General features: G+C 42.5%; 1 protein-coding gene across 2 annotated transcripts in view; it reads right to left on the bottom strand.

Moving 5' to 3' along the window:
- LOC106586423 (uncharacterized) overlaps positions 1-24,470 on the bottom strand; it is an 80,766-nt gene that overhangs the window by 35,474 nt on the left and 20,822 nt on the right. The window contains exon 1 of one of the 2 annotated variants that reach the window (XM_014173659.3): positions 20,835-21,141. The exons of the other annotated variant lie outside the window; for it this stretch is intronic. The gene's annotated coding sequence lies outside the window, so the exon portion shown is untranslated. Of the gene's footprint in view, positions 1-20,834; positions 21,142-24,470 lie in introns of those variants that run through there. 2 annotated transcript variants of the gene reach the window in all.

The following is a 24,470-nucleotide window of genomic DNA, read 5'->3' as shown; positions in this document are numbered from 1 at the left end:
TGTATTTGATAGTGTAAAAAAAGCCGAACTGAACTGAATTAGCCATAAGTGAGTAACATCATTAGAGTTTGATTACTAGTTCAGGGAAACACTGATGTTCACACATCCAACTCTAACCACTCTATCATGCAATTCAACTACTGGGCTTCAACGCTGAATGATAACATTACACAACATTTTCCACCATGATAAAACTGCACAAATACAAGACCAACCAGGACAGTCGAAACTACACATCTCATGTCAAACTACACATCTCATGTCAAACTACACATCTCATGTCAAACTACACATCTCATGTCAAACCACACATCTCATGTCAAACCACACATCTCATGTCAAACTACACATCTCATGTCAAACCACACATCTCATGTCAAACCACACATCTCATGTCAAACTACACATCTCATGTCAAACCACACATCTCATGTCAAACTACACATCTCATGTCAAACTACACATCTCATGTCAAACCACACATCTCATGTCAAACCACACATCTCATGTCAAACTACACATCTCATGTCAAACCACACATCTCATGTCAAACTACACATCTCATGTCAAACCACACATCTCATGTCAAACCACACATCTCATGTCAAACTACAGACAACTCTAAAGAACTGAAAGGATCGCACAACTATTTCCACAGAAATAGAAGGCAGAAAATATCACAGAAGCACATTCTTACCTAGTTCTAAACTTGCTTCAAGCCTCTAGAATATATTCCTATGTCTTCCATTCCAAAGGACCCTATCCCATCCTCGACACACACATCTCTGCATCCTCAGTCATCGTAGCTACCTGGGAGAGACAGAGAGTCTAAAAGCAGCACAGCATAGTCACTGACGGCACACGTTACTTTTTTTAGAAGCCAGCCAGTTTCCATTTGTGACAACCCCCTTGGTAGGTAGCAGGGAGGGGGGAGAATGGAGAAGCAAAAGCCTGAGGTTTGACAAGCCAAGTGCCTAGAATGTAGAACGTGAGGCAGCAGCATCAGAGGAGCTGACACACACACACACACACACACACACACACACACACACACACACACACACACACACGAGTTTCAGCCCAGTAGCTTCTTTCATCTATCTTTAGAACCATGGTGGTACTGCTCACTTCACATCCTGCATACCACAACAATATCCTGATCTGACCCACATTGCAGCTGTGTGTGTGTATAGTCTGTTTGGACAGGCGTCAGAGTCATTTCTATCCAGTATGTCATGTGGGACATCACTGTCACTGGATACCAGTGCCACACTGAGTTGACTGTAGTGTATTAATTACTTTTCGTGTGTGTGTGTGTGTGTGTGTGTGTGTGTGTGTGTGTGTGTGGTGTGTGTGTGTGTGTGTGTGTGTGTTTGTCTGTGTGTACCAGTATCCCATTGAGCATTAACCACTGAGCACTCTTACACAGTCTATAATTATGTGATAATAACATGGCAGTTAGTTGTGACACCTCCTCCAGCCGTTCCTATCCAGGGAGAAAAGAAACACACACATGAGTGAGTGTGTCTGCCTCAAATCATCTCCCTGCCCTGGAGGACAACCAGGAAGGAGAAAACCACTTTGGCAGAAATAAAGACCCAGGGACACTCTCTCTCTCTCTCTCTCTCTCTTTCTCTCTCTCTCTCTGTCTGTCTGTGCTGTTGTACGAGTGTGTGTGTGTTTGTGTGCCCGTGCATGTGTATACTCTGCGGGTGGTAAGTGTCTGTCTGTCTAAACATCATGGACCACTATGATGGCCCAGCAGGTGTTTTTAGGCTCATCCTCCATACTGTGTGACTACTGTGTGAGTGACAGGGAGCACCAGCAAACCCAGCTGGAGAGCAGGGAATGGCCCTCCCTCACTCTGCCATGTGTTCAGTGTTCCCTTCACTGACTTCTCAGTACCAAACTTGGGTGGGATCCGTGGTGGTGTGTGTGCAAGCCAAGCCCTGTGCAGTATACAACAGCCTGTGTCATTTGGTGGCATTGAGCCTGAAAACATGGACAAAACCTGGCCAGTTGGAGATTTGAAGGCTCAGCCTCAGTCACTCTGCACTAAGACCAAGTGACTGTTCACTAGACAGTATCCACACACAGGAAAATGTCTTGGTTCTTCCACCACCATGTTATTCTCAACGACTGTGTCATGTGTCACTGCTGCCATTATAACATTGACCTCTGACAACAAAGTTATGGTCAAGACAAGAGTTCGAAAGTAGGACGGCTATGTGGATGGTTAAAAGGTTGAGAGGTAGCTGGACTATGAGACATGTTTAAACTGTTAGACATGCATTTGTTAATTCAGCAAAATCTCTTATCCAGATTGTCCTACGGTCAGTGAATGCAATATCTTGGGCCTTGGATAACAGTACAAAATACAGGTATCATCTAGGCCAGGGGAGTGTCAGCGGGTTTCTGGGTTTTCCTTTCAACTAAGACCTAGACAAGCAGGTGAGGGGAGTTCTTTACTAATTAGTGACCTTAATTCATCAATTAAGTACAAGGGTGAAGCGAAAATTCGCAGACACTCTGCCCTCCGTGGAACGAGTTTGACACGTGATCTAGGCCTATCCACTGGTGTGTCAGCTATACCATATAGGGTCTTTTCACGTTGTGCTTTACAATAAGCCGAGACAGACGTACGGTGAAGTTGCCATTATACAGGTGCAGTAACACTGCTAGGTCACTGGAGCATCAGTAACACCTGTGTCCTTCAGTAAATGAGGCTAGTAATGTACCCAGGCCAGGACTGAAGTAAAAGAAAAGGCCAGAACAAGGATCACTGGAGATGCAATGTTGAGGCCCTTTGCTCCACTAGGAATGAACTCACTCAGACCAGGTTCCCTGTGATGACTGATCTGATGGTATGTGGCAGACTGGCAGTCAGTCAGTCAGTCAGACAAGCTCTGTCTTAGAGAGCATGTCTGGTCAAGTGGGAACACTCCTGGCAGTAAACACATTATTAGATGCTCGATATAGTCCTGGGTTCAATCCCTACCTCCACATTTTCTGCTTCCTCCTGATCTGTCTCCTGCCTCTATTTCCATACTGTCTGAATAAAGCTCTAATACTACAAAAGCAGGGTGGAATACCACTCTTCTTAAAAACACATTAATTTACATTTTAGCAGACTCTCTGATCCAGAGTAAATTACATGAGCAATTAGGGTTAAATGCATTGCTCAAGGGCACATTGACAGACTTTTCACCTAGTCGGCTCTGGGATCCGAACCAGCAACCTTTTGGTTACAACACTGTTAACCGCTAGGCTACCTGCCTTAGTTTAGAGAGCAAAACAGAGTGGCCATGTTGGCATTAGATTCTACAAACTGTCTGTCTTGCGGGCTGGGGGAAAGGATCCAGAGATTGCGTCTGATCTGATCATGTAGCAATCTGATAGGCTGGAAGCCTTGGATACCAAGGGTTTATTGATCGACTAGAGATGCTTATCGCCAATATCTTATGTAACACAACCATTCATTCACATGACCCTTCAATGGAATACTGGTCTCACCGAGGGAATCAATCTCCAGATAATTTCACTAAAACAAACCACATGCACTTAATAGTTACTGATGGAATCTAATAATGGAAACACATTATAAACTGGGTGGTTTGAGCCCTGAATGCTGATTGGCTGACAGCCGTGGTATATTACGGGTATGACAAAACATTTATTTTTACTGCTCTATGTCACACCCTGATCTGTTTCACCTGTCTTTGTGATTGTCTCCACCCCCCTCCAGGTGTCGCCCATCTTCCCCATTATTCCCTATGTATTTATACCTGTGTTCTCTGTTTGTCTGTTGCCAGTTTGTCTTGTTTGTCAAGCTAACCAGAGTTTTTGTCTCAGCTCCTGCTTTCCCCAGTCTCTCTTTTCTCATCCTCCTGGTTTTTGACCCTTGCCTGTCCTGACCCAGTACCCACCCGCCTGACCACCCTGCCTGCCCTGAGCCTGCCTGCCGTCCTGTAACTTTGCCCCTGTTGCTGTAATAAACATTGTTACTTCGACACAGTCTGCATCTGGGTCTTACCTGGATACTCTAATTACGTTGGTAACCAGTTTATAATAAAAATTAGGCACCTCAGGGCTTTGTGGTATATGGCCAATATACCACGGCTAAGGGCTGTTTCCAGACACTCCGCGTTGGGTCGTGTATATGAACAGCCCTTAGCCGTGGTATATTGGCCATATACCACACCTCCACGGATCTTATTGCTTAATTTTAGGCCTCGCATAGCTGAACTTACACCAATAAAATGGTGCGCTTGATGTAGGTCTATATATGAAATAACACTAATTGCCTTTGGAAAGGACTGAAATTACACAGGTTTATGGCTGCTTCCTCTGGCCCCTCTGTTTATAATACGAGAGCACAGGACACAACACCTTCACAGACACTAAGTACACTGAGTATAATGGCTAACTGTATGTAGCTCTGGATAAGAGTGTCTGCTAAATGACTAACATGTAAACGGGAGAGGCTGATTAAAAAGTCAAACACAGGAGGCTGATATAGGTGCAGGCAGGGTCATAAGATGCTGGGATCCTGATGAAGTGGAGTACCTCTCCGTCTCCTGTCAGCCCTAGAGCAGGGGGGAGGGGGGAGGGGGGGGGAAGGAGAGGGTAGACAGAGGGGAGTTGAAAGTAGAGGAGGGGTGGAGAAGAGGTGGATGGGGAGAGAGAGAGGAGGGAAGGCAAGGGAATGAGAGGAGATGAGAGAGTGGAGGGGAGAGGAGGGAGGGAGGAGAGATTACAGAGAGAGAAGTGGTGGGAAGGGGTGAGTGGATCCTGACAAGCCATCCTTACTGTAGGTGCAGACAGATGAACACTCTTCAAAGTAGGAGGAGACAGAATACTCAACCAGACGAGAGAGAGAGCCTAAATGAGAGCGAGATGCCAGGAGAAAAAAAAGAAGGCATAACCTCCATTTCCCCACCTCTCTCCCCTCTCATCAGTCAGAGAAATGTAGGTTAATAAGAATCATCCCGGGCTCAGCAGTCATCAACTCCTACTACAACTCTCTCTACAGAGTCTCTCTACAGAGTCTCTCTACAGAGCACCACCAGGGTATAGACGACTAGCATAGTAGCGTTCTGGCAACATCAAAGGTCTAACGTGGAAGTCTGGAGTTAATTAGGCAACATGTCCCTGGGATGTGTGTGAACTACAAGGCCATGGGGAGGAGAGGCTGTGTAGAGGGGGTGTAGTTTAGACTCAGAACACAGAGAATGCACTCTACATTCTTAGAAAAAGGGTTCCAAAAGGGTTCTTTAGCTGTCCCCATAGGAGAACCCTTTTTGGTTCCTTTCTACAGAGGGTTCTACATGGAACCTAAAAGGGTTCTACCTGGTACCAAAAAGGGTTCTACAAAGGGTTCTTCTATGGGTACAGCCGAAGAACCCTTTAAGGTTCTAGATAGCACCTTTTTTTCTAAGAGTGTACTATGTTTCCCTTTTCTCATTATTTGTTTATTTGTTATGTGTTTATTTAACCTTTATTTAACTAGGCAAGTCAGTTAAGAACATATTCTTATTTACAATGACGGCCTACCAAAAGGCAAAAGGCCTCCTGCGGGGCCGGGGGCCTGGGATTAAAAATAAATACAATATAAATACAGGACAAAACACACATCACAACAAGAGGGACACAACACTACATAAAGAGAGACCTAAGACAATTATTGAGCTGAGTCAAGCCAAGTCAAGTGCTGTGCTTGTCTGGTTACGAATCCACCACAGTCGCTTGAACCATGCTGGAAAGGACAATGTGAAAGGAAAATATCTGAGCCAGACCAGCACTGTACGGGTCAGTGTTCAGGAGAATGTAACGTTACAGAATGATCACATACAACTGTATTGTGTAGAACAGACATGATTGTATGATTGATAGAATAAGGAATCATGTCATGTCTATTCTTTATTTCTATCTGCATTGTGCAGAACGTTTCACATCACTGATTACAGCTCAGGTGAAGGCTGGGCATGTCTCTGTTCTGTTCCTGGACGGTGAGTGGGCGGAGGTCATTCATTACCGTCCACTGAATATTTCACCAGTCTGAGTTGTTAACTGGCTCTATGAATAATACAGACAGGGAATGAGGTGATATGTAGGTTACCTTCCAAATGGCATCCTTTTTCTTATATAGTGCACTATTTGGGACAAGGGCCCATAGGGCTCTGGTCAAAAGTAGTGCACTATATAGGGTATAGGCTGCAACTGCCATTTGGGCACTCATAGATAGCACAGACACGGCCACCTTTCTTCTTTTGTATGATTTTTTTCCATGAGCACAGAGCAACCAAATGCAGTTCCGCTTCACTCTATTTATTCTAAGAGACAATGAATAGTCTTCAATAGAGAGAGAGACCGTTCAAAGGAGCACATCCAACCAATCCATGCAAATCATGTCCAGGGAAGGCTATCATAAAATACTATAAAGATAAGAAGCTTGGGATGATGGTTTAAATGAAGGGATGATGAGTGATGTCAAATATGTCCCAAACTATAACTATGTGCTTGTTTTGTGGACCTCCTCATATATTTGCTTGTTGTAACACACATAGGATGATTCAATTTGATTGAGTGGAAAATGGCAGGCCTAATGTATTGGTATGTTCTTCAGCGACTGATGGACACATAATTCTCAGTAACGGTGTTAGGAACCACACACACCTTTCATCTGCTGTTTGTACTTTGTTCATTCGGCGCGGTGTGTTTAGGTGCCACCCGCCGGGTTAGGTGTCTGACCGCGGACGTTTTCGGCCGTTCCTACATGTGAATTAGTTTGCAAATTGCGTTTGGCACTCTGTTCAGAGGTGCTTACTACTCTCGGCCAGCAAACGCTACCGGTGTGTCCGTGCCTTTAGGGTACAAGATGATATAGCTTTGCATTGGTACATTTTACCCCTGGCTGGTTTAGCAATAGTAAAATACTGTACCTGTTAATAGGGTGCTGGTGGCGGTGGTGCCACTGTGAAAGTCAAAGAGACAAACGAAGAATGTTGATACCAACCAGAATCAATATGTTTTCCATGTCAACATAGTTAACCGTTATGGTTAATTGAAGGTTCAGAAGCCACATGCTGCTATGGGTCATTCTCCAGAAGTGTTGCAAATTGGGGTCTGGGAAAAAAATTCTAATTTGTATCCTATTTTTCCAAAACTTTCAGCACATGTCTTCCAACATATGTTGGTTAGACATACAGTTGAAGTCGGAAGTTTACATACACTTAGGTTGAAGTCATTAAAACTCGTTTTTCAACCACTCCACAAATTTCTTGTTAACAAACTATACTTTTGGCAAGTCGGTTAGGACATCTACTTTGTGCAAGACACAAGTAATTTTTCCAACAATTGTTTGCAGACAGATTATTTCACTTATAATTCACTGTATCACAATTCCAGTGGGTCAGAAGTTAACATACACTAAGTTGACTGTGCCTTTAAACAGCTTGGAAAATTCCAGAAAATGATGTCATGGCTTTAGAAGCTTCTGATAAGCTAATTGACATCATATGAGTCAATTGGAGGTGTACCTGTGGATGTATTTCAAGGCCTACCTTCAAACTCAGTGCCTCTTTGCTTGACATCATGGGGAAATGAAAAGAAATCAGCCAAGACCTCAGAAAAATAATTGTAGACCTCCACACGTCTGGTTCATCCTTGGGAGCAATTTCCAAACGCCTGAAGGTACCACGTTCATTTGTGAAAACAATAGTGAGCAAGTATAATGGGACCACACAGCCGTCACACCGATCAGGAAGGAGATGCGTTCTGTCTCCGAGAGATGAACGTACTTTGGTGCGAAAACGTGCAAATCAATCCCAGAACAACAGCAAAGGACCTTGTGAAGATGCTGGTGGAAACAGGTACAAAGTATCTATATCCACAGTAAAACGAGTCCTATATTGACATAACTTGAAAGGCCGCTCAGCAAGGAAGAAGCCACTGCTCCAAAACCGCCATAAAAAAGCCAGACTACGGTTTGCAACTGCACATGGGGACAAAGATCGTACTTTTTGGAGAAATGTCCTCTGGTCTGATGAAACAAAAATAGAACTGTTTGGCCATAATGACCATCGTTATGTTTGGAGGAAAAAGTGGGAGGCTTGCAAGCCGAAGAACACCATCCCAATCGTGAAGCACGGGGGTGGCAGCATCATGTTGTGGGGGTGCTTTGCTGCAGGAGGGACTGGTGCACTTCACAAAATAGATGGCATCATGAGGGAGGAAAATGATGTGGATATATTGAAGCAACATCTCAAGACATCAGTCAGGAAGTTAAAGCTTGGTCGCAAATGGGTCTTCCAAATGGACAATGACCCCAAGCACACTTCCAAAGTTGTGGAAAAATGGCTTAAGGACAACAAAGTCAAGGTATTGGAGTGGCCATCACAAATCCCTGACCTCAATCCCATAGAAAATGTGTGGGCAGAACTGAAAAAGCGTGTGCGAGCAAAGAGGCCTACAAACCTGACTCAGTTACACCAGCTTTGTCAGGAGGAATGGGCCAAAATGCACCCAACTTATTGTGGGAAGCTTGTGGAAGGCTACCCAAAACAAGTTTAACAATTTAAGGGCAATGCTACCAAATACTAATTGAGTGTATGTAAACTTCTGACCCACTGGGAATGTGATGAAATAAATAAAATCTGAAATAAATCATTCTCTCAACTATTATTCTGACATTTCACATTCTTAAAATAAAGTGGCGATCCTAACTGACCTAAAATGGGATTTTTACTAGGATTAAATGTCAGGAATTGTGAAAAACTGAGTTTAAATGTATTTGGCTAAGGTGTAAATGTAAACTTCCGACATCAACTGTATATATACTAGCATATTTGAAATATTTACCAGAATTCCTTACCAACCCACACAATTTGTCACTACCGTAAAATTGGTAGTGAACCATGCACAGAAATTGTATTTGCATACCAAATTAACAAAATAGTAAAAACATGCTTTTTAACCTGACTTTCAAAACCTTGACATTAGAGAATTCTCCATTGTTCTCTGTAAAATGTTCAATGTTGACTGTACGAATCTGAAACTTGTTGACTGATTGAATTACATATGCATCTAATTCATTATGTTGTTAGATATTTAAATTGCTTGACCTGTGTGAAGTGTCAATCATAGAGATCAATAGAACTGTAGATGGATATAACTCGTTTTAGTATAGACTGTAGATGGGTGTAACTCGTTTTAGTATAGACTGTAGATGGGTATAACTCATTTTAGTATAGACTGTAGATGGATATAACTCGTTTTAGTATAGACTGTAGATGGGTATAACTCGTTTTAGTATAGACTGTAGATGGATATAACTCGTTTTAGTATAGACTGTAGATGGGTATAACTCGTTTTAGTATAGACTGTAGATGGGTATAACTCGTTTTAGTATAGACTGTAGATGGGTATAACTCGTTTTAGTATAGACTGTAGATGGGTATAACTCGTTTTAGTATAGACTGTAGATGGATATAACTCGTTTTAGTATAGACTGTAGATGGATATAACTCGTTTTAGTATAGACTGTAGATGGGTATAACTCGTTTTAGTATAGACTGTAGATGGATATAACTCGTTTTAGTATAGACTGTAGATGGGTATAACTCGTTTTAGTATAGACTGTAGATGGGTATAACTCGTTTTAGTATAGACTGTAGATGGGTATAACTCGTTTTAGTATAGACTGTAGATGGATATAACTCGTTTTAGTATAGACTGTAGATGGGTATAACTCATTTTAGTATAGACTGTAGATGGATATAACTCGTTTTAGTATAGACTGTAGATGGGTATAACTCGTTTTAGTATAGACTGTAGATGGGTATAACTCGTTTTAGTATAGACTGTAGATGGGTATAACTCGTTTTAGTATAGACTGTAGATGGATATAGGTATAACTCATTTTAGTATAGACTGTAGATGGATATAACTCGTTTTAGTATAGACTGTAGATGGTATAACTCGTTTTAGTATAGACTGTAGATGGGTATAGGTATAACTCGTTTTAGTATAGACTGTAGATGGATATAACTCGTTTTAGTATAGACTGTAGATGGATATAACTCGTTTTAGTATAGACTGTAGATGGGTATAACTCATTTTAGTATAGACTGTAGATGGGTATAACTCGTTTTAGTATAGACTGTAGATGGGTATAACTCGTTTTAGTATAGACTGTAGATGGATATAACTCGTTTTAGTATAGACTGTAGATGGGTATAACTCATTTTAGTATAGACTGTAGATGGGTATAACTCGTTTTAGTATAGACTGTAGATGGGTATAACTCGTTTTAGTATAGACTGTAGATGGGTATAACTCGTTTTAGTATAGACTGTAGATGGATATAACTCGTTTTATAACTCATTTTAGTATAGACTGTCGATGGATATAACTCGTTTTAGTATAGACTGTAGATGGATATAACTCGTTTTAGTATAGACAGTGCCATCAAGTAGAGTAAACTTGAGTACATTACAGTATAGTAGAGTACAGTAGTATACAGTAGAGTAGAGTACAGTACAGTAGAGCGCCGTACAGTACAGTATAGCACATTATAGACGTCAATGTTTTGGCCAACTAGATGTCAATGCTTGGGATCTTGGATGGTTGGAGCCCCCTTGCTGGCTATGCATCTCAATACTAGAAAATAGTAAATAAATAGCCAACATTTGGAGACTTAACTGTTTAAAAAAAAATATATATATATGTATATATTTGTGGTACTGCAATTTGCACCACTTCTGTAGAATCACCACATAAAGTAATCACCCAATGATCACACATGCTCTAGAGGAGAGGGTATGATGTAAATAGCAGCCAACCCAATAACAGTGTCTGTGTCCCAAATGGCACCCTATTCTGTATATAGTGCACTACATTTGACCAGAGCACTATGGGCCCTTGTCAAAAATAATGCACTATATAGGGAATTGGATGCCATTTGGAACACATTCAGTGTAATAGAGCCAATCAGAGGAGTGGATATCTGTCACTCCATTCCGGCTCTGGTATTGACTCATGGAGGGTTATAGATCCATCATGGATCTGTCACTACCACCAGTTTCTCTGGACACAACCCAAAATAAAGCAGACTCTCAGGGTTGGAAATAGGGGGAACACAGGGAATCTGGGTTCCTAATTTTTTATTGTGAATTGAAGGATTTTACATTGGTGAGTTCCCAGAGTGACTTTTTTCAATTTTCAGTCTGCTCTCCCCTCTTACGCAATCAAACAGTCCATTGAGTGCCAGCCAGACCTTAATGACATGGTACTGTACTGTACAGTAGCCTAATAATTGCTAACCACATGTGACAGTGCATAAGCTGATGAATACAGTACAGTAGGCCTGGAGAGAGGCAGGCAGACAGCCCTTAGTGAGATGAAGATGCTACTGTATTGTTGGTAATATAATAATTCCTATCCACATGTGACAGTGCATGATTTGATCTGATCAATAAAGTACAGTAGGCATGGAGGGAGCATGGCTGCTGTACAGTATATCATGTAACATAACCCAATAGTAAGCTGATTTCCCCATCGGGACTCTGAATGAAAACGAAGCAGCATTCTAATTCTCTTTTAGACTTATGAATCAATGTTGGCCATGCAGGCAGCAGTCCTCTCTCTCTTCCATCCCCGAAGGCTGTTCTTCTTCTCCTTCAAACATAATATGAAACCCTGGGCTCTGTCCGCTGCACACCTGGGTTCAAATACTATTTTACAGCATTTCAAAAGCTTCAGCTGTGTTTTATTGAGCTTGCCTGGCAAAATGGAAACAATAGAACTGTCACGAAATTATCAGGCATTCCAGACAGGCTAAACCAATCGCTCAAAGTATTTGAACGATTTCGGGTAGTGTTCACTTTTTGGACCCAGGTCTGTTCAGCTGCATGGACAACAGGAAGCAGAGATGGTGGTCGCGCTCCCGTCCCCACTTTTGGCATTTCTGTGACAAAGAGCTGCACTATTTTTAAAATGAAGCAAGCTATGCTAGCTCAGTGTTTGTGGCACTCAGTCAATTAGGCATTTCATTCCTAGTTTATACACAAGAGTATCACAAGAGATTTCTCTCAATTCAATGGCTCGTTGTATAAACACAGGAACTGATTGTTGATAACTACCTCAAATCAAATATGTTTCCTGTCTCATTTAAATAATCAGCCCTACAAAAATGTTTAATGCAATGGATACAAACCAACGTGGGTTCTGACAGTAGACCCCTGTAAAAAATATAATTTAGAGGTCTGATTACAACTACTTCAAATCTAATTGTAGGCTACACGCAGTGGCTCCCAACTCCAGTCCTCGAGTACTCCCAACAGGAACCGGTGTTTGGAATTCATTTGAGCCAGTTAGCTACAGCAGGAAAATAATCCTGCAGCAACAGGAAATGTGAATTATTATGTGAATTATAATGAATGGACATTTTTGTAGGGGTTGATACATTTTTCATAAGCGAAAATCAAGTCTGAAATTTCAAAGTGGAAATTACAAACTTCAGAAGCCTTTTTAAACCTAAAATACACTGCATTGCAGGATAGTTCTCCCGCAACAGGGTGATCAAATACGATCCTACATCTGTATGTTTCTTGTTGTTGATAAACTACTTGAAATCAAATATGTATGTTTGCTGTCTCATTTAAATACGCCTTATGCCTTATAGAAATGTATAATGCAATGGAAACAAAACATTGTTGTTTTCCAGGCTGATGGAAACAAAACAACCTGATCTGAGAGGTCTCTGTAAGCCCAGGCAGTGTAGTCTAGTAGTGAGGCTTCCTGGCTCGGCTGTCGCCTTTACAGAGTTTCCTATTTTTGTTGTTGTTACTGCTACATCAACACCGCCACGACCGCGGCAACGGTAACAATAACAAAAACAATCTAGGGACCTCTGTGAGATGAGTGTGACCTCATTCCTACACGATAAATCTCCTGTGTGTGAGAGAGAGAGAGAGAGAGAGAGAGAGAGAGAGAGAGAGAGAGAGAGAGAGAGAGAGAGAGAGAGAGAGAGAGAGAGAGAGAGAGAGAGAGAGAGAGAGAGAGAGAGCGAGAGAGAGAGAGAGAGGCTGGGGTAGAGTGATAGAGAGAGAGGTGGAGAGGCAGAGGGGAAGGGGGAAACATAAAAGCTTTGGGGAAAGAATATGTGTTGAGGAAACGGAGAAGGAGGAGGAGGAGCAGGAGAGTGACATGGGAAATGAGATGAGAGAAGGCGAAAGAGGTAGAGAGAGAGAGATACTAACAAATAATGATGGCGCATGGCTTAAAGACGGTAGGTAGCATGGGAGAGGAAGCATGAAAGAGAGAAAAAGAGAGCGATAGAGGGAGAGAGAGAGGGCGGAGAGAGAAAGAGAGACAGGGTGAACAGAGTGAGATGGAGAGAGCAAGACAGAGAGACACAGCAAGAGTGTGTGAGAGAGAGAGAGAGAGAGAGAGAGAGAGAGAGACAGGAGAGAGAATGAGGAAGCAAGAGATAAAGAGAGAGAATGAGAGAGTTAATCCCAGGAGTGTTGTCGATAAACAAAGAGAGGGTAATAAGGGAGAATTTACTCAGGAACAGATGGCAGACTGACTCATTCATATCACTGACAGGGGAATGGAGAGAGAGAGTGGAGAAAGGAGAGAAAGATGGAGAGAGATCGGTGCAGTGAGGGAGAAGGAGAGGAGGGAGAAGGAGAGGAGGGAGAAGGAGAGGAGGGAGAAGGGGGACCTACAGTAGCTCCTGTCTAGAGTGATTGATATCAGTCATGTCTTCCATCACATCACCACCCTGTATCTGACTGCTCTGTCCTTGACTTCACACAAGAAAAAAAAACAAATAGAAAATTCTACCCATGTTAGTCTGCTTATTAATAAACCTCCTGTTTCAAAGGCTCTCTTCTCAGAGAAATCACTCTTTTAAAGTGGGACGGAACACCAAAGAAGATAATGAGAACTTTTACAATAGAAAATGATTAGACATCCCATCGTAATAAAAAATGCATACTAAATAAGACTTCAAACCAATACTTGGATTGAAAACATTCAATCAGACAACCACATGCTCTCATGGTTTTGTCTTTTTAAAGAACAGGTCAATGTGGCCCTTTCACCCTGCTGCCTGAGAATGTCATGTCAATAGTAACTTTTCCCCATGAGGAGCTGATCAAAGTACTGGCATACACCTAAAGAGGATCGCTCCCCCAGAGCCCTTCATTCATTTGCTCTCGGGTCTGGTGTCAGAACAGGGATCACACAGCTAACTGTGACAACCAACACAGAGAGAGGAGAGGAAAGGGGGGAGAGGAGAGATCAAAGTGGGGGAGTGGTGGACTCCCTGGCTCTCCTAGTCTCCCTAAGCCAAGGCCAGGCTAGTAATGGGCTTACACTCGGGAGGAGGGGAGAGAAGGAGGGGATAAGGAGAGGTCAGGGGAGGTGATTTGGAATAAAAGGGGAGGAGAGTCATTGATCAGCTGTCATCTGTTTGCTGAGGATCTAAACACCATCTCTCTCTCTCTCTCTCTCTCTCTCGCTCTCTCTCTCTCGCTCTCTCTCTCTCTCTCGCTCTCTCTCTCTCTCTCGCTCTCTCTCTCTCACTCTCGCTCTCTCTCACTCGCTCTCTCTCGCTCTCTCTCCCGCTCTCTCTCTCGCTCTCTCTTACTCTTGCTCTCTCTCTCTCTCGCTCTCTCTCTCGCTCTCTCTCTCTCACTCTCTCTCTCTCGCTCTCTCTCACTCTCGCTCTCTCTCACTCTCTCTCTCTCTCTCTCTCGAAAGGTTGCTGGATCGAATCCCCAAGCTGACAAGTTAAAAATCTGTCATTCTGCCCCTGACCAAGGTAGTTAACCCACTGTTCCCTGGGCGCCGAAGACGTGGATGTCGATTATGGCAGCCCCCCACACCTCTCTGATTCAGATTCAGGGTTAAATGCTGAAGACACATTTCAGTTGAAGGCATTCAGATGTAAAACTGACTAGGTATCCCCACCCCCGTCTCTTTTACACCTTTCAAACCAAGACGTTTTTCTGTTTTTCTGCATTTTGTTACATTACAGCCTTATTCTAAAATGTATTAATTACACATATTTCCTCATTAATCTAAACACAATACCCCATACTGACAAAGTGAAAAACTGTTTTTTAGACATTTTTACAAATGTATAAATAAAAAAAGGTACATAAGTATTCAGACACTTTGCTATGAGACTCGAAATTGAGCTCAGTTTTCCTTTGACCATCTTTGAGATGTTTCTACAACTTGATTGGAGTCCACCTGTAGTAAATTCAATTGATTGGACATGATTGGGAAAGGCACACAACTGTCTATATGCAGTAAGGTTCCACAGTTGACAGTGCATGTCAGAGCAAAAACCAAGCCATGAGGTGGAAGGAATTGTCCGTAGAGACAGGATTGTGTCGAGGCACAGATCTGGGGAAGGGTACCAAAACATTTCTGCAGCATCGAAGGTCCCCAAGAACACACTGGCCTCCATCATTCTTAAATGGAAGAAATGTTGAAACACCAAGACTCTTCCTGGAGCTGGCCGCCTGGCCAAACTGAGCAATCAGGGGGATAAGGGCCTTGGTCAGGGAGGTGACCAAGAACCCGATGGCCACGCTGACAGAGCTCCAGAGTTCCTCTGTGGAGATGGGAGAATTTTCCAGAAGGACAACCATCTCTGCAGCACTCCAACAATCAGGCCTTTATGGTAGAGTGGCCAGACTGACCCACTCCTCACATGACAGCCTGCTTGGGGTTTGCCAAAAGGTACTTAAAGACTCTCAGACCATGAGAAACAAGATTATCTGGTCTGGTGAAACCAAGATTGAATTTTTTGGCCTGAATGCCAAGCGTCACGTCTGGAGGATTCCTGGCACCATCCCTACGGTGAAGCATGGTGGTGGCAGCATCATGCTGTGGGGATGTTTTTCAGCGGCAGGGACTTGGAGACTAGTTAGGATCGAGGGAAAGATGAACAGAGAAAAGTACAGAGAGATCCTTGATGAAAACATGCTCCAGGGTCCTCAGGCTGGGGCGAAGATTCACCTTCCAACAGGACAATGACCCTAAACACACAGCCAAGACAACGCAGGAGTGGCTTCGGGACAAGTTTCTGAAAGTCCTTGATTGGCCCAGCCAGAACCCGATCGAACATCTCTGGAGAGACCTGAAAATAGCTGTGCAGCGACACTGCCCATCCAACCTGACCGAGCTTGAGAGGATCTGCAGAGAAGAATGGGAGAAACTCACCAAATACAGGTGTGCCAATCTTGCAGCGTCATATCCAAGAAGACTCGAGGCTGTAATCGCTTCCAAAGGTGCTTCAACAAAGTACTGAGTAAAGGGTCTGAATACTTATGTAAATGTGATATTTCAGTTTTTTATGTTTTATAAATTAGCAAAAAAAAATGATAAGCCTGTTTTCGCTTTGTCACAATGGGGTATTCTGTGTAGATTGACTAGGGGAAAAAAAATATTTAATCAATTTTAGAATAAGGCTGTAATGTAACAAAATGTGGAAAAAGTGAAGGGCTCTGAATAGTTTCCGAATGCACTGTACATTTATGGACAAATATTAATATAATAACCATCATTTTGACGTAAACTTGGAGTCACGTGATGACATGTTGTGTGGCCCTCCCACTACGACTTTTCCGGAAAGCAAGCAGTTTATTAGGCTACAGATGAACAAAGTTATGTTCCAATACCAGACTAGGCACACTCACTATATAACACCATTTTGTTATGAGACAACCATGAGTAGAGTTAAAAATGCAATGGAAACCCATTAAACTTGTATTTTTTTATTCAGTACATGGGAATTTAACCGCAAAAGTTATTTTTATGTGCGCTATGTCATCACGCACAGCTTTTTCTCTGCTACAAGTCCATTTGATGGAAGGAAACAAATGAGTGGGGAAATATGCATGTTGTTTTTATGCTGATTTTTGAATAGTCACATGAAAATCTGTTGCCAATTGGATGGAAACCTAGCTAGTGATCCGAACACTTAGCCAGAATGTTATTTAGCTTAACAAGTGGATTATTTTGCTCTTCACTCACAGTTGTTTAGTATCCTAGGTCTACTCCCAACCAAAACCTGTAACTTTACTTAATCAATCAATGTGATTTTGTTTCACTGAATCTCTGTCTGTATAGGCTATTTGGTTAATGGGTTTCTGTCTGGGCAAATAAGTGGAGGTGGTATAGCTCATCTGTCACTGATCAGAAACATTTAGCATGCTATAATGTAGCCTAAATCAAGTGTTAATCTGTCACTGATCAGAAACATTTAGCATGCTATAATGTAGCCTAAATCAAGTGTTAATCTGTCACTGATCAGAAACATTTAGCATGCTATAATGTAGCCTATATCAAGTGTTAATCTGTCACTGATCAGAAACATTTAGCATGCTATAATGTAGCCTAAATCAAGTGTTAATCTGTCACTGATCAGAAACATTTAGCATGCTATAATGTAGCCTAAATCAAGTGTTAATCTGTCACTGATCAGAAACATTTAGCATGCTATAATTCTATTTAGCATTCTATTATTTGTATTATATTCTGTATATTTCATTATATTGTTAGCCTACTATTAAATAGCCTCTATGTGTGTTGACTGTGATCCTGTGTGTCTTGTCTGTTTATTGAACACAATACGTATTGATTTCATGTGCATGGCACAGCCATTTAGCTTCTAGGCTGCACAGACCAGTAACAGCATCACATTCAAAATATGCAATTCTATTCTTTGGAAAACATATTTTATTTGTCTTATAATGTTTCTTAGGACCTGCCTAAAACAAATGAATAATGGATTTCTTTGTGATGGTATATTTAGATTGGAAATGTAGCCTTTATTTAACTAGGCAAGTCAGTTAAGAACAAATTCTTATTTACAACGACGGCCTGCCAATCGCCCTATGGGACTCTCAATCACGGCCGGATGTGATACAGCCTGAATTCAAACCAGGGACTGTAGTGATGCCTCTTACACTGAGATGCAGTGCCTTAGACCGCTGCGCCACTCGGGAGCCCAATAGATTATTCAATGGATTTATCTACTCCCAATCCTAAACGCGCCAGCATGTGCGCGGGAGATATAAAAGACTTACACTGGTAAGAATGTGGTAAATTGGACTGTATGAATTGGGCTCTAAAAAACATTGGCAGATTTTTTTTTTTAGAGGCAACATACTGTAAAGTCTGTCTGTAAAGGGTATAACTCTCTCTCTCTCTCCTCTCTCTCTTTCGGTCTCTTTCTTTCTCTCTCACTCATGCTGGTGTGATGAACACATAGCTGTCTATCACTCCTCACAGCTCTACAATCACTATCATTCAGACAGACCCAGCACAGCAGAGCACAGGAGGGATATGGACCTGCTGTCATATCTGGGTGGCAGGGAGACAGACAGTTCAGAGGCACATAAAGTCCTACACAACACGCTGTACTGTTTAGGAATGACATTTGGCAGCCTGAACTGTCTACTGCTATTTTAATTCTACTGAGCCAAAAATAGCAGTACAGTATTTTTACCTGGGAGCTGTGACAACTCCTGCTCATCCTGGAAGCATGTTCAGCATTAGTGCATCTGATTTCTTCAATTGTAGCTAACATCGTGGGGCTTTCCATTATAATTGAATAAAAAACATAATATACCAACTGAAAAAAATCAATCTTTTTAGCAGGTAGCAGAAGTGCCATTTTTGCTTTTACAGTGAGTGTAGTGAGTGGGGGAGCCATATTTTGTGAATGACTCTAGGATATCCTCTAGTTAGTAGTCTTGACTGGTGACAATCAAAATGATTACCCCCCCCCCATCTGAACCTGGTTGGTCTCGAACCCTTTACACAAACTACATTTTCTTCGCTCTGACGGAAACTGTACAAACCTGGACAAGTCAAATAAATATTTTCCAATTTCTTGGGAGGTGACTCTCCCCTCTATTTTTCACCCCCACTCCCCATCTCATGTTCTCCATCTATCTCTACCTCTCTCCTACTTTCTCTCTATCTCTACTGCTCTCTCACTCCCCTATCTCTCTCTCTCTCTCTCTTGCTCCCAGTCTCTCTCCTGCTCTCTGTCTCTCTTTCAGCAGATGAAATATTCAGGGGAGCTGGCATGCTGTGCTGTTTCCACCCACATGGCTGGTAGCTGACACCTAACGCTTCTGACTGCTGCTCTGCTACCTCCTCCTCTCCCCTCCTCTCCTCTGGCTGCTCCCTGCTCCCTGGTCGTCCTGGTGCGACTGAGGTCAGAAGACAGAACCATTCAATTCCTGCATCCCAAATGGCACCCTATTCCCCTATGTAGTGCACTACTTTTGACCAGCGCCCATAGACACAGCATTGTCTCTTCTGCAGGCTGCAGCCCAGACCAGATGAGACCATGATACGATCCAGTGCACATGAACACACCATCGATCCTCCCATCGTGCTTGCCCAAATCATCTGGTGGGAGGCCGGGTGACTAATCCCAATCCATGTGGGCCGGACAGAAATGGAGCGAGATGAGAGATTACATACAGTATAATGGAATAACAGACCAGCCCTCCAGTGTTAGGACCATAAACATAGAATTACTAGAACGGAAAATGCCCCTCAGACCACAGGAATTTGACTCCTGGGTACACTGAATGACTGGTAATTCTATTGCTATGTCTATGGTTATGACCCTGGGCCCTGCATCTGCCTTGCTCCGCCACAACATAAGCATCAGAGGGTCAGAGAGGGTCAGTGACTGCAAAGGTCCTTCTCACGACACACAAGTCTAGGGTTGGGCCGATATATGATTAAATAGAATATTGTGATATTTGACATTGACGATATATCGCGATGTGCAAGACTATACTCTATTTGAACTTCACAAATAAAAGACTGCGCAGTTTTATCTGCTAGGCTGTATCAATATGTTTCAAATGAAGTCTAAATGAATTAACAAAGCCTTAGTTTTTCAGCATACTAAGATTATTTCATAAGAATGCAACTATAATACCGTAAATAAGCAGTCTAGAACGATCTAGTCATTAACAGCGCAAAACGATTATATCGAAAATCAGGATATTTGGAGTAGCAAGAGGTCTCCCCAAATATCGCCCAACCCTTCACCAGTCATGTGACAGGGGTGTTGGATGAAAATCCTCATATTCAGCATTTTTCTGCTCACCGGAGTGGAAGGACATGAAAACACCCACCCACCCACACACACACCCACACACACAGGGCTAAAGGCTGACATCTGATGTCTGTTCTGAATAAGCAAACATGTAAATCGTGTTCGTCTCCAGTCCTGTCAGAAGTGTGTACAGTACAGAACACAGAGGTTGCACTGTGTTACATGCAGAGCAGACAATTCACCATGTGTCATCCGAGGAGTTTCCTATTCAACGTTACTTGATGAATAATTGATTTAAAGTATCTCTCAAATACATACAGCCTTAAAAACACAACACCTTGCAGGATATGCTTTCCCTAAGCTATGCTTACCATAGCCATTCAGAATAAAACGAAAATGTGCACTTCACGCCAACAATAGCACTCTGGATATTGTACATAGCTGCATGTTCGTACGGCCCCTACAGACCATCAACAGCCTACTGATGCAGAAGTCTGACTCTCACACAGTCAGATTGCTCACAAAAAACTATATGTATTTTTTACTACATAATGAGTACACACAATCATTCCTCAAATCATTAACCATGACAGAGTATTCAGCAAAATGCCCATTCATCAGCAACAACTATCATTAGTTTTCTCTCCAGTCCTTTTCCCACGAAAGAGATAAATACTACACAACATGTATAAAACATGAGAGACATGATGCTCTGCAGACCCACCTTTGTTGTAAGTGCGTATAGCCGTCCCTATGAGTTCAGTTTAGTACAGCAGGTAGGCAGACACCCTCTCCTCTGCTCTCTCCTCTAGCAGCGTGTGTGTATGTGTGTGTGAATACTCCAGCCCTCTCTCTGCCTGGCTATTGTCACAGGCAAGGGAAGGGAGCCCTACTGAGCATGCTCCAACTGCACAACCCTCCACGTCGGCATGGAAACCGGGAAGCGGGGCAGGCAGCAGCCCTGTTCAAGTGCCGAGGTGCTTTCTACTCAACCTCTTTATCCTCTCTGTTAGTCCTCTCTCTCGCTTTCTCTCTGTCTAACTCTCTTTCTCTCGGTTTCTCTCCGAAACACACATGTCCAACTCACTGGGGGGTCTAAAAGGGTACTTCCCCTTCTCTATTCCCCAGTGTGCACACATTGTCTGTCTCACACAAACAAACATAATAAGGCATGGACGCTGTGTCATTACATTTACATTTTAGTCATTTAGCAGACGCTCTTATCCAGAGCACCTTACAGTAGTGAATACTACATTTCATTTCATGCATTTTTTTAATATATTTTTTTGGTACTGGCCCCCCGTGGGAATCGAACCCACAACCCTGGCGTTGCACACACCATGCTGGCATTGCAAAAACCATGCTCCACCAACTGAGCCACAGAGTCCTTTAATTCTGTTGTTCATTCTCCTTAATCACACAGCCTGACAGTGATGTAACAAGGACCTGACTTATAAAGTAGCATCACACATGCCCCGCCCATCTGAGGATGAATCAATCTATTTCCTGTTTGAGAGGTGCAATATCCACTTGTCATTTAAATCTCGCTGGATTGATTGCTTTCATTTTACTCCTGCGACTCTTTCCTACTCTTGCTTGCGCCTGTCGTTTTTTCATGTTAATGTTACGACCGCGGAAATATTTGTAATGACCTGTCAAACACTTTAAACAGTACACTGACCTGTCAAACAATGTAAAGTATGTATAGATGTGTTTAATATAGACCCAAGCGTGTTCATTTTTATTCCGAGGGTATCCTGCTATTGACACACTTGTTGAATTATGCAACAGAACGTGACAACAACAGTATTGACAGCGCAGGTGAGTGCAGGTAGGCCTAGACACAGCAAGCATTCATTCATATACATAAGTACACCCAGTGTGTTTATGCAAATTAGGCACATACAAAAAATAATGTAAAAAAAATTGTGTGTGTGTGTGTGTGTGTGTGTGTGTGTGTGTGTGTGTGTGTGTGGGGGGGGGGGATTTTACCGTCTTTTCCTCCACAATTTTGTGATATCCAATTGCGATCCAATTATGATCTTGTCTCATCGCTGCAACTCCCCAACGGGCTCGGGAGTGCGAAGGTCGAGTCATGCGTCCTCCGAAACATGACCCGCCAAACCGCGCTTCTTAACACCTGCCCACTTAAGCCGGAAGCCAGCCGCACCAATGTGTCGGAGGAAACACCCTTCAACTGATTACCAGAGTCAGCCTGCAGGCGCCCGGCCCGCCACAAACCCCCCCCTAACCCGGACGACGCTGGGCCAATTGTGCGCCACCCTATGGGACTCCCGGTTACGGCTGGTTGTGAAACCGCCTGGGACCCTGGTCTGTAATTTTCTTTATTTTAACACAAAATGTATATATGAATGAATTCTAAGAAAAGGAAAATCATATTTTACAATAAATTGAATACATGAATTTCCACCAAAATCTCTGAAATCCATTAATTATTTGTCCGTGGCAGTAAAATATTTATGTACTATAATTCACTAAAGATCTGATCGATTTTTAAAATTGAAAAAGTTTGGAGTATCTTCATCCATTGTCGAACTGTTGCATTTATTAGAAATGTTTTGAAAACATTTTAACAATTTTGATGACCGTTGCTAAATAAAAGCTGCCCATTCATTCACAATGTGTCCTGAATAGCACTAATCGGTCTCATTAACCAAAATGGAATTAAATTCATCTAAACAAATGAATGTAATAAATAGCATTTATTATATAAATTACATGGACATTTGTTCTGAAATCAATTATTATCTTAATAATACAAATATGACATTGGTGAAGTCAGAACTGATCAAATACATGCCCTCAAACAGGGTTTTTTATCCTAATTTTACATATGGTTGGTCCCAGGAATTGAACCTTCAATCCTGTCATTGCAAATGCCTTGCTCTACCCACTGAGCCACAGATGACCAATGTTATGTACTAGAATTCATCTCATATGTCCAGAAGGGATAAATTCACTGCTGTTTTCAGATGAAAATATACAAAATCAAGGGATGGTGCTAGAGCATTCTGATGCATTGCATTCCCAGGGGTCAGTGTCAGCTCACTGAGGGTATTTAGCCTGCAGGTTGCTCTAGTAACTACTCTATGATGATGCTTGGTATTTACAGCCTATTACAGTTACAGGGCATATGGACCATAGGGATAATCCTCCAGCAGCTATGACCCAAGCACCCGCCCTGTTTCCTATGGGAACAACAGCTCCCAGAGCCTGCAGTGAAACTGAACAGCAAAAGACATAAGGTCAAATGGGTGATAGCCAGGGGGTGGGGGACTGTGTGTGGGTGGGTGTGTGTGTGTGTGTTTGGGGGTACCACAACACCTATTTGAGAAACAGTAGTGCCCCTTGCCTATACCAATCTCCAGATGTAGGACCTTCATTTGAGCCAGTTTGTTACAGCAGGAAAATAATCCTGCAGCAACAGGAAATGTGAATTATTATGTGGATTATAATGAATTAATAATGAATGTTCTGTAGGTGTTGATAATTTTTTTGTTAGGGCAAATCAAGTTCGACATTTTAAAGTAGAAATTACAAACTTTAGAAGCCTTTTTAAATCTCAAATACAATACAAGTTTGCATTTCCTACTTTGCAGGAAAATTCTCAGCAACAAAAGAGCATCTCTACTGAACTAGCCCTGTTCAATACCATCGGACCTTTTTAAAACACCAATTACTCCGCTTCCTTGTTTTGGTTTTGTCTCTCAGTAATACATTAGTGATGTAGAAAGGAGAAGCCTTGGCTTCAGCCTCCAGCCTATCCATTATCAGCACTCAACACAGCTACAGGGTCAGGCCACCCTCTATCTCCCCAGGGGGTGCTGCATACACAAAATACTCCCTCCTCTGTCGGTTGTTCCAAGCCAGGCTGGGAGCACACACACACACACACACACACACACACACACACACACACACACACACACACACACACACACACACACACACACACACACACACACACACACACACACACACACACACACACACACACACACACACACACACACACACACACACACACACACACAATAATGCAGAACTGTTCAAATGCTTCTATGGTGTAACGGCTTATGGCTTGGTGAGGTCACAGGTCAGGGGATCGATGGTGGCATGGAGGAGGAGGAGAGAGGGATTATGTATTGCAAATAATCACCTGAGATTCATACTATCAAAAACCACTTAACACAACCAACCATCAACACACAGTAGTCCCACCCACACCTCATTTGCATAGCCAATACAGTGTAAAAGCTTGACATTGAAAAATGTGTATAAAATGCCTATTGATCTGCCCACTAAATTCAAACACATCACTATACATGACACTGAAGGA

This window comes from Salmo salar, chromosome 25 (assembly GCF_965601325.2).
Source record: "Salmo salar chromosome 25, fSalSal1, whole genome shotgun sequence".
Lineage (NCBI taxonomy): Eukaryota > Metazoa > Chordata > Actinopteri > Salmoniformes > Salmonidae > Salmo > Salmo salar.
The sequence above is the reverse complement of the archived record's forward strand: the minus strand, read 5'-3'. Positions and strand labels throughout refer to the sequence as shown.